Raw genomic sequence first — 8,629 nt, 5'->3', positions numbered from 1 at the left:
AATGGTCCTATGTATCATAAAAGCGCGTTTTTCTTCTTCAGAAGATAATGTCTCAAAAGGATAGTCAATATTATCAGAAAGGGAAGACAAATTACCCTGATTACTACCGGTTTCTTTGCCTAAAGATTGCCTAATTAAACGACGCCTAGCAGTACTAAGATTAGGAAAATTCTCTTCAACACTATCTTCAGACATTTAATTGAATATAAGAAAATAAAAAAAAAAGAGGCATGAAAAATCAGGGGTTAGGGTACAAAAATACCTTCGATGAAAATCGCGGATTTGACGCCTCTAACTGATAAGGAAACGACGAAGAAAGAGAAGATACGCCTGAGGAGACGGAATGCACAAACCGAACGCGAAGAAGATAAGAAAGGAAAGAACTTTGGTCGGTAACTTAAACTTTTTCGACAGAAAAAAAAAAACTAGGAAAAAATGCGAAGTAATGAGGAAATGGCGGAATTTTGATCTAAAGAGAAGAAACTGAAAGGCCAATTGAAGTGAAAGGCGGTTCAGAGATCTGACGGCTGTTAATTGACAAGCTTTTTCAAAAAGCAGCGGCAGGATTTGTGACACGTGTAAAAATTTTCCCGCCCAAGCAAACAAAAAAAAAAAAGAGAAGAAAAACGGTTACACTACCATAACGTCCACTTTGCACTGAGTTGACCTTGTATGTTATCAGCATACAAGGTCACTTGGGGAGGAAAACGGAGTTTTTCGCTCCCAGGTTCTTTATAATAAGTTGACCTTGTATGTTATCAGCATACAAGGTCACTTGGGGAGGAAAACGGAGTTTTTCGCTCCCACGTTCTTTATAATAAGTTGACCTTGTATGTTATCAGCATACAAGGTCACTTGGGGAGGAAAACGGAGTTTTTCGCTCCAAGGTTCGCTATAATAAGTTGACCTTGTATGTTATCAGCATACAAGGTCACTTGGGGAGGGAAACGGAGTTTTTCGCTCCCAGGTTCTTTATAATAAGTTGACCTTGTATGTTATCAGCATACAAGGTCACTTGGGGAGGAAAACGGAGTTTTTCGCTCCAAGGTTCGCTATAATAAGTTGACCTTGTATGTTATCAGCATACAAGGTCACTTGGGGAGGAAAACGGAGTTTATAAAAGTTACCCTCTGCCGAATTAATAACAAAAAGTACTGAAAGTAGCAAATTAAAATGACACTTCTCAGCAAAAGAACATAGAGCTTGAAAATATATGAATGTGTAGAAACTAATTGAAACTTTGTTAATACACAGTACTTAACAGAGTGCAAGAAACGTTGTTACAACAAAATTTCCAATTTAGGGAAGAGTCTGAAGAATGAGATGTGGAACCCAAAGTTTGTTCTGTTAGGTTCAGCATATCTCCCATGATTAACCGAGCACGATGATGAATGATCATACGTCCTCACTTGGGGGGCTAATTGTATGGGATGATATCCGGGCATGACCGATATCTTGTGAAAGCACGTGACCAGATCACGAGAAGACGCCGATATGTTACAGAAAGAGGACATGTCCGCCTGCCGCAATTCAACACGTGGCAACAGAAACTCGACACTTGGCGCGAAAGGTTGTGCATGGGTGAAAGCCACCTGTCAAGGTAGATTACTATAAATAAGTAGGTAAGACCTCATTAATGGGGACAATTTTTTAATGACTCTCTCTCTCTAATCTCTCTCTACTTTCTTTCTCTTACTTGTCTTCTCTTCTCAAATACTTTCTGACTTTATCATCGGAGTGGTTATCCCCGGATCACCCCGGGGTTAGCTAACCTCTTCTCATTGTGTAGGTTCTCAGCTTGCCGATAGGGGTATCAGAATCTCAGTTCCGAGTTCCTGGAGGAGTTGGGATCAGACGGAAACAAAAGAAGATGTGGGTGATGAATGCGCTGGAATAGGCTGCTGCGAGGTCCCTATTCCAGACGGAGTAACCGACATTAATATAATGGCTTCGAGTATGCATCACCATATCAATGTGACCAAGTTTAACCCGTGCAGTGCCGCGTTTGTTGTGGCAAAAAATGATAAAATATTCGCCTTCAATATTCAAAACTTTCTACAACAAAACGACACTTCTTTAAGTAATTACAGAGTACCAATGGTCTATAATTGGTCGATTGGAACAAATAATTGTACAGCAGCATCTAAACAAGGTAATAATTATTACCTATGTAAGGAAAATAGTACCTGCTACGACCCGTCTGTTGGGGAATGGGGATATCGTTGCCAGTGTAACCCTGGTTACGAGGGTAATCCCTATCTTTACGCTTGTCAAGGTAATTCTATCTTTTTCATTTTGGGTCTCGAGTTTTTATTAGAATCAAGAACTTTTACAATATTCACATAATCATTTTTTTATCGATTTAGTAAAAAAAAAGATCTATTTACAAATCTATTTTTTTTAAATTAAAGATATTATTGTTAGTTAAAAGTGATGCATTGACAAGTGTCATATCATCATAACATCATTTCAATGTAGCTAATTGAGTGTTCTGTGTATATATATAGACATCGACGAATGCGCGCACAGTGAACTGAATTCATGTGAGAAACCAGCGTATTGTACTAACACGCCGGGAAGTTACAATTGCACCTGCCCTAAAGACTTCGTCGGCAGTGGCACAAAATCTACTCATTGTCATTTCATTGCTGATCGAAGTGGTGCTATCCGAAAGAGAATGCAACTGGCAATAAAAATCATCCTTGGTGAGTATTACTAGTTTATTCTCTCTAAAATTACATATTTCCTCCGTTTCTATTTGTTAGTCTCATATACTCAATCTGGTGTTTCAAAAAACAGCTCGTTTTGTGTGTGGCTAGCCACACCGTGTGATCACTTACAAAAGAATAAATTAACCCTATAATGCTGACCAAGTAACCTCTAAAATATTGACTAAATAACTCCTATAACACTAACTGAGTAACCCTATAATATTGACGAAATAACCCCTTTAACGTTGACCAAATAACCCCTATTACACTACGTAATAACCCTTGCCACACGGTGTCGCTAGCCACATATAAGACTTTGTGTTTTTAAAATCTACTCATATTGAATGTATTCCATTTTAAACTTAATTTTTTTATTCTATTTTATACATATTAAATTCTTATTGGTGAAATTAACCTATTGTGGATTAATGACATGACTTTATGTACGTAAGGAAACCCACCCTTAATAATGCAATTATGGGTGATGTTTTCCCAATAAAATCAAAAAATTAAATAAGGTAAAACAAATTATGACATGTTTTGTGCTTTAATGTTAAATTCCAAATATTCTTAATTTCTTAAATTATGTGATTTATTCCATATGGGATTATCATATGAAAGCAAAGGAAGTATCAACTTATTTATTCTTATGAATCATAATGTTAATTTAACTTCTTTTTTTTTTTTTTTTTTTTTTTTTTTTTTTTTGGTACAAAAAATCAATATTTTTTATTTGAAACAAATACTTGAATATATTTTTAAAAAAACACAACTCGAGTTTATCAAAATTTATTGATCATTAAACATTAAAAAAAATACAAATTTAATGATTATAGGATTTTAAATTAGAATTAAGTTTTATGTTAACTATAACCTGTGCAATATACAATTTTTTTAGAGGAACTCGTACGATGCACTCATATACCTCATAATGTCCCTACTTTGTTGATATGATTTGACCGGCACAATGTTTTATAACATACTTTGACTAAAACAATGCTTTATACAAATTTAATTGACTTATTTTTGTGACAATAATTAATAATCAAGGTTATATATATATATATATAGGTGTTAAATTGAATAGTTATTATTATAAATAAATCAAATAATATAAAATTAAAGCTTAAGTGTCAATCCTTGTTAGAGAAAAAGACTTTTAAAGGAAAAAAAATATGATGTAGAATGGTACAGAGTACGGGAGTAGTACGTTATTCTAATAAATTACATGTTTGTTTTTTTTTTGGAAGACTAATATATCACATGTTTGTTTATTATAGAAAAATACCTTTATATTTTATTTTTTTTTTGAAATAAGGAAAAAAAAAATACATACTATAAAATATATGAAAGACATGTTAAATATTTTCACATAATGCATATATATAATATATTTCTTCGTATATAGTTGACAAAATAAAAATTAAAAATTATAGGATTTATATATAAATTAATATTCGTGAAGATTTGTATATATATATTTTTTGAACGGTGAATATTTGTATATTAAAAAAAATAGTATATTAATAATACCGAAAAAAAATTTAATCAAAATATTACAAGTGTCATGTCAGATTCGCTTTTAGTATTATGTTATTGGTTTTAAAATTAAAGATGTTATGATTTTACATTTTAAGTGGTTCAAGGACAAACTTTAGTAATTGAGGGTGTATTTAAGTTTAGAGGAAGTATTTAATTATTTTGTAGATGTGAATAAAAGCCATATACAACTATAAGTCAAAATATGCCAATAGCAATGATGATTAGAGTTGACAAAATAAACTGCTAATAATGATTTTAGGGAACATAGTTCATGCTATGATTGTACTAATTACGAGTACATGCTTAAATTAGAAGCACTAAAACAAAGACAATTCTATTAAAACTTCGGTGACATGTTCAACCACAGTTGGGACTTGGGAGTTGGGAGTTGGGAGTGTTGATATTTGATCGTACGGTCGTACCATTAATTGAAAGTGTCATCATGTTTCTAATTTTTTTTTAATACTCCCTCCGTCCCCTTTTGATAGTTTCTTATGGGTAAATTTTAGTCCAAAAATGTTCACCCCATTTGTTTTTTCCAACAACCATTAATATTAATTTTTTACAAAAATTCCCTCCAATTTGCAACAATACTTGTGCAAATTTAAATTTTTCATGTAAATTTTGTTTTCCCATGTACTTTTATTACTTTTTCTCTCTACTTTTTTGCATACCAATTGTCAATTTACTTTTTCAATGAACTTTTACTATTTTTATTTGTGTTTATTAATTCCCGTGAAAAATGCCCATAAGGGACTATCAAAAGGGGACGGAGGGAGTAGTTATTTAATTTAAATCCGTATTGTAATCATTATTAAATATAACCACACTACTTACACTCCATATAAGGATATAACCAATCAAATGCTCAAAATTATAGACAGGTTCTTTTTATCTTATTTTCACTTAATTTAATGGGAAATAATTTAAATAGGTTCAAAAAAATAAGATAAGTTTTGATCAATAGTTATACATGTTTTGTTAAAAACACAATAGTAGTTATACATGTTTAGTTTATCACTAAAATATGCTCTAATTACTTATAAAAAGTTTCACTCCCTCTGTTTTGTAGTATAGTGTAGGTGGGGTTGGTAGTGTTGCAATTATATATTATAAAACAAATGAAAAAAAAAAAAAGTGTTGCAAACTTGCAATTATTATGAGACAGAGGAAATAATTAAATAAGTTTAAATAAATACCATAAATTAGATAAATAAAAGTAATTATTGAAAATCAAATGAATAAAAAAAGAAACTGACGAAGTATCTTTCATCCCTTAAAATTGACAAAAGGGAACAAATGGAGCATCTTTCATAGCATTTTAAGGTCTCCCTTAGAATAGTTTATACTCTATTCAAATTGCTTGATAAAGGAAAGAAACTGATATTTAATTAGTCATTACTCTTAATCACCCTTTCCGTTGAATTTTATTGTTCCTTTTTATGTTGGTTAGGCCAGTAAGTTTGATCTCCACTACTTTTTTCTTTTTTTGTTTGGCAATGTCACGTTTATAATTATATAGGATCCTAGCATTATCATACCAAAAATTCATAAAATGTCATAGAGAATGCTTTGGAAGTCATATGATCTTAGCATTATCACGCTTCAACTGGGTGAAACATGACAAGCTAGGTCACTATGGACCATTAATTGTGGATGTGCTTGATAATAGGTTATGCAAATAATCTATTACTTTTGTAGTATAATAGAGTATATAAACCAATTTTGAACTTTAACCATCAACTTAAATTTTTAGTTGTGTTTGGTCCATTAGCATGGTTGCATGGTATCAAGAGCCAACATGACATAAATGTCACAGGTTTGGATCTCATCCGTTCCCATTTCAACACTTCAAGTCCAAAAGGCTCTCACGTGAAAGAATATGATAGAGTATATAATCCAATCTAGGGCTTCGACTATTAGGTTAAAGTTTTGGTTGAATTGGATCTTTAACAGTGTTAAATAATAAGGGCCACCACAAACTAATTTACTTAAGATCATTTTTCATGACTACATGCCAGTTTTATCACTCGAGCGCGTAATTGTTTTAATGCAACACTTTGATTTACACCATGTTATTAAGTAGTTTTTCTCATTTAAAATCTTTGTACGAGACCAAGAAAAGTAGTCTAACACATACAACTTATTAACACTTAGATTATTATTTATGTGGTTAGGTGTTGGTGCCGGCATCATTGTATCTTTGTTGGCTGGATTTTGTTTACATTGGCAACTTGGAAAAAAGAAGATCCAAAAACTAAAGAAAAAATGCTTTCAACAAAATGGTGGTCATATTTTACAACAAAAACTTTCAAGACGAGATGTATCAGTTGGCAATATGGTTAAAATGTTTACAATTGAACAACTACAAGAGGCCACAGATAACTATAATGAGAATAACATCATTGGTCGCGGAGGTTTTGGCATGGTTTTCAAAGGAAAATTACCAAACAACCAAATTGTTGCCATCAAAAGGTCACTCAAGGTAGATTCCACCCAAGTTGAGCAATTTATAAATGAGGTCATTGCCTTGTCCCAAATCAACAATAGGAATGTGGTAAAGCTCTTAGGTTGTTGTTTGGAGATAGAAGTACCATTACTTGTTTATGAGTTCATAAGTAATGGTACATTGCATGATCATTTGCATGATGAAAGAAGAGTAGAATTTTTTATTTGGGATATTCGCTTAAGAATTGCGACACAAGTTGCTCAAGTCTTGGCCTATTTGCATACTACAATTTCTATACCGATAATTCACAGAGATATTAAGTCTGCAAACATTCTCTTGGATGATAAGTACACAGCAAAAGTTGCTGATTTTGGAGCTTCTAAGCTAGTGCCGGTAGATCAAGAGCAGTTAGGAACTATAGTTCAAGGAACATGTGGGTATCTTGATCCAGAGTACATGCAAACTGGTGAGCTCACTGATAAGAGCGATGTTTATAGCTTTGGTGTTGTTCTTGCTGAGTTACTAACTAGAGAGAAGGCGATTGCATATTCTAAGCCGGAGAGTGAGAGATGCCTTGCTATACATTTTCTTAGGAAGCTTAAGGAAGATAGATTGTTTGAGATCCTTGATGACAAATTAGTAAGTGATGGTGCAATCGAGCAGCTTAAGGAAGTAGCTAATCTTGCAAGAAGGTGCCTACAGCTTAAAGGAGAGGATCGCCCAACAATGAAAGAGGTCGCAAGAGAGCTAGAAAGGATTACATGTATTACTTCTTCTCATCCATACTCGTCAAACAATAACATGCCACTCCAAGAAGAGAGTGAAAATATGCTTGGTGAGGCGCATGATTTCAACAATGGCTATGACAACAATGACATGAACTACTCTTCAAGTAGCCAAGGTTGAATTGTGTAGTTGGTGGTGCTTTTGGACTATGCATGGGAGATGATTTTTATGCTTGTTCACTACTTCATGTTCGACAAAGTTCTAGCTAGCTAGCTAGTTGCATCTATATAGTTATGATGTTTAATTTGTGCACCATATATATATAATTTAATGTGTTTAAAGTTCTAGTTTTCCGATTGTGTTCAAAGTTCAAGTACATGCACACATGTTAAATAATGGGATATTAAAATTCTCTTAAGTGATAAACTAATTGAATTGTGTTAGTTTTTTATGCTTGTGGTGGTTTGATTTGTGCCCTTAGTTCCTCCTTAATGCATTGCAAAGCAAGCTGTCTTACTCTTGTAATTTTTTTTATACAAATTTCTTTCTATTTAAAAAAAAATAAAAAAATTTAATTAAAAGTATATACTAGTATTAATTTTATTAATAGAATCTAATGATATTTAAAAAGTCTTAGCAATATCAACAAAGATGAACTAAAAATTAAGAACTTTATAATAAAATTGAGGAGGGTCTTTGGTGGGTTGGGGGTTCTAGCTAGGCGGTTGAGGTGGAGCAGCGTCGCCGGCGGTGGGGCCGTGGGGCTTGGAGTAGCGTCGCCGGAAGGGGAGATAGTGGCTGGGTAGGTGGGGTGGCTGGTTTGGTGGTAGGTTTACTTTTTTAAAAAAAAATAAATTATTCAAACCATACTTAGTTTTTATTAATTTTTCTTTTTAATGAAATAAGGTTATAAATGGGATGAAATTCTTAAAAAAGGTCATTTTGTATAATTTAATTTTAAGAGAGTCACCATGTGTGCGTAGTAAAATAAAGTTGGGAGTCACCGTTGAAAATTTCCCATTATATTTTAAAATATGAAAAAATTTAGTAAGAAAAGATATATAGTAATTATCAGTTGACATTATTCCTTCAATTTTCAAGTTTATTTACTGTTAAAAAAATAGAATAAATTTTTTTTACCATTCTCATACATAATAAGAAAATTTGTCAACAAGAACAACCCCAAAGATAGGCAATTTTG

General features: G+C 32.6%; 1 pseudogene; it reads left to right on the top strand.

The window, feature by feature from the left end:
* Positions 1-6,420: 6,420 nt before the first annotated feature.
* On the top strand, positions 6,421-7,701 carry LOC145607343 (wall-associated receptor kinase 4 pseudogene; annotated as a pseudogene).
* The last annotated feature ends 928 nt before the right edge of the window (positions 7,702-8,629 follow it).

The sequence above is a fragment of the Chenopodium album genome, chromosome 23 (assembly GCF_948465745.1).
Source record: "Chenopodium album chromosome 23, dcCheAlbu1.1, whole genome shotgun sequence".
In the NCBI taxonomy this organism is placed as follows: Eukaryota; Viridiplantae; Streptophyta; class Magnoliopsida; order Caryophyllales; family Amaranthaceae; genus Chenopodium; species Chenopodium album.
Note: the sequence above shows the minus strand (reverse complement) of the source record. Positions and strands in the feature narration are given on the sequence as shown.